Source organism: Octopus bimaculoides, chromosome 16 (genome assembly GCF_001194135.2).
Source record: "Octopus bimaculoides isolate UCB-OBI-ISO-001 chromosome 16, ASM119413v2, whole genome shotgun sequence".
Taxonomy (NCBI): domain Eukaryota; kingdom Metazoa; phylum Mollusca; class Cephalopoda; order Octopoda; family Octopodidae; genus Octopus; species Octopus bimaculoides.
The window spans coordinates 40076019-40079377 of NC_068996.1; the positions used below are offsets into that span (position 1 = coordinate 40076019).

General features: G+C 39.4%; 1 protein-coding gene across 1 annotated transcript in view; it reads right to left on the reverse strand.

Annotated features, from left to right (window-relative positions):
* LOC106875566 (dentin sialophosphoprotein) overlaps positions 1-3359 on the reverse strand; it is a 287625-nt gene that overhangs the window by 248955 nt on the left and 35311 nt on the right. The window lies entirely within an intron of this gene.

The window sequence follows — 3359 nt, forward strand, 5'->3', positions numbered from 1 at the left end:
GGGTGTGTGTGTGTGTGTGTGTGTAGGTTTTCCAAAGAATGTATATACACAATGAATGAGTATGAAAATCAATGTTTATAAAAATACAATTCATTTTCAAGATTTAATTAAGTCTGCAAAGAAACATTTAATTATTCTATGAATACATGTTTCCAAATTAATGACTGTTCTGGTTCCAAGCTCTGCTGATAACACTAAGCGATAGAATTACAATTATCAAGGAATATTTCATTCAATATTTGTGTATATTCTCATTCGATATCTTCCTTCAATTCGTTGCCAGTTTTGTAGAGTAAACTTTATTTTACAAGTATTTCCATAAAAATGCCTTGTGGTAATGAGGTCCAGTGTTCACAGAGGCTATTCTACCGAACCTCCTCTTCCCAATCCATCTGTTTAGCAAAATCATCTAGGTAGACCTTTACATTTGCTTTGCAACCACCTGACTTCAGTGGAGGTGCATGGCTTAGTGGTTAGGGGTGTTGGACTCATGATCATAAGATTGTGGTTTCGATTCCTGGACTGGGTGACACATTATGTTCTTGAGTGAAACACTTCATTTCACGTTGATCCAATCAACTCAAATGGCAAAAATTAGTAATCTGGCGTCTTGTCCAGGTGAGGATTTATATGCCATGGAAACCGGCCCTTATGAGTCAGCATGACTTGAGAAGATAACTTTACCCTTTTAGTGGAGGGATGCAGCTTAGTGGTTAGGGTGTGGGACTTCTGATTGTAAGATTGTGGTTTCAATTTCTAGACCAGGTGACGCATTTTATTTTTGAGCAAAGCACTTCATTTCACATAGCTCCAGTTGGCATAACTTGAGAAGGTAATTTTTGCCTTCGTTAGAGCCCCCCCCCCCCACCATCTTGCTGGAAATAAAACTCTACATCTTCAAAGACCCCTTGAATGTCTGGCATGACAGATGTCACAGCACATTGAAGGGCACGGGATCAGCCACAGAATTGTTAAAAATGAATGATTCAGTTAACCTTTTTGATAATAAGCCACAATCATACAGTAACTCCTGATAATTTAACATGATATATAGATTCTCATGTCCCCAGTGAGAGCAACTGTGATCATTAATTGTACCATTTCATTTAAATGTAGCCTCATTATTCGAAATAATCTTTGTTGGATGTGTGCATCTTTTACACATCTTGCCAAGTACTACTCATGAAACACCTGTCTTTGACCCAAATCATCTTCACTGAGAGCACGGATCATTCTTTGAATGTAACTTTTCCAATGAATTCTTCAAAATGAAATAAACGTTTGATTTTGAAATTCCAGTCTCAAGACTTGCTTGCTGCATAGATTTTCTTGAACTCTGGCAACAAGTTTCTAGTACCCTTCCTTGCAATGTAGAATTTGTTGATGTCCACTAGCTTCTAGAATGTTCCTTGAGGACATGCTGAACAGTTAAATTTATCTACGCTCAGATGAAGTACTGAAGGCTGAAGGACAAAGTACTGAATGATGATGGACAAAGTACTGAAGGATGATGGATGAAGTACTGAAGGATGACCTCAGGACACTGAACCTTTCAGACAAGCTGACAAAGGACTGAGATGCCTGGCACCTTGCTGTACGCAAGAAGATGAGTACATCACAGCAGAAATGTTATGGGCACCCTCCCTGGTGAAGAGGATTGGCCTGCAAGAGTTTGGTGCCAGTGTCAGTGTCACATAATAGCACTTATGCAGTGCCATGCAAAAGGCACTCATGCTGGTGCCACATAATGGCACTCGTGCTCGTGCAGTGTCATGTAAAAGCAGCCAGCACACACTGTAATGTGGTTGGTGTTAGGAAGGGCATCCAGTCATGGAAACCATGCTAAAGCAGACTACCCAGCTTGCCAGCTCAAACAGTCCAACCCATACCAGCATGGCCAATGAGTGTTAAATGATGATGACATGTGTGTGTGTGTGTGTGTGTGCGTGTGTTACTGTCTCCTTGCCTTGACATCATGTGATAGCAGTAAATAAGTGTTACCATCATGCAAGCGGTGTCCTGTGTTTTCAGTTTTCCACGAAAACATGTCTGGCCATGGGGAAATATTACCTTGCTTGGAAACAGGTAAGGGTTGGTGACAGGGAGGGGGTCCAGCCATAGAAAATAAACTTCGACAAATTTTGTCTGACCCATGCAAGCATGAAAAAGTGGACGTTAATACTACGATAACGATGATAATGATGATGGTAGTAGTGGTGGTAGTAATGAAGACGACAATGATGAGGATGATGATGTGTACTTATATATCCATACATCGGCACATGATAGCAAATTTATATTCTCACAAATCTGAGATGGAAGACAAAAATCATTTACGGCAAGAATTGAACTCTGAACACGAGGAAATCGACCTTCAGTACCATCATGATTATCATCATCATCATCATCATCATCATCATCACCGTCGTTTTGTCATACCCACACCCGTCATTGTGACGATGACTGCTTCATAAATGATTTTTTTAAAAGGTATTTATAAAAGATAAATAGAATTTCTAATGTTCATGTCATTCTGGAGAGCAAAGAAAATAAAAATGGAAGGGTTGCTAACTAATGAAAGTTGAAACCAAATATTGAATCAATTGACCGACATATTACTGTCAATAAAAATGGGATAAATGTATATAACCAAAACTAAGGTGCATAACTCATGTTTTTAAAAATAATACTTATCTATCTTTAAAGTGTTTCGCAGTATGTAACCAAAATTACGGAGAGTAACTCTTTCTTTTCCAAGTTAAAGTTATGTCCCTTGATGTAATTCAATATTTACAATCAGAGCGTTAAAAAACACTGCTTCTGTTGCCACCGCCACCACAACCATCGTTGAGTAAGGAAGGAACTAAAGTTTATGACTAAAATCTATTTTAAGCAATGAAATTCATTAAATGAGCCAATCGTGTAATAAATTGTAAGAGTAAGATGATTTGCTAGAATGAGGAGGTAAAACTTTAACCCTTTAGCGTTCAAATTACTCTGTTAAATATAATACTATTTTATTCGAATTGTTTTGAATTAATCATGCATTATGTTATAGCATGGAGGCGCAATGGCCCAGTGGTTAGGGCAGCGGACTCGCGGTTTTGATTCCCAGACCGGGCGTTGTGAGTGTTTATTGAGCGAAAACACCTAAAGCTCCACGAGGCTCCGGCAGGGGATGGTGGCGAACCCTGCTGTACTTTTTCACCACAACTTTCTCTCACTCTTACTTCCTGTTTCTGTTGTGCCTGTAATTCAAAGGGTCAGCCTTGTCACACTGTGTCACGCTGAATATCCCCGAGAACTACGTTAAGGGTACACGTGTCTGTGGAGTGCTCAGCCACTTGCACGTTAATTTC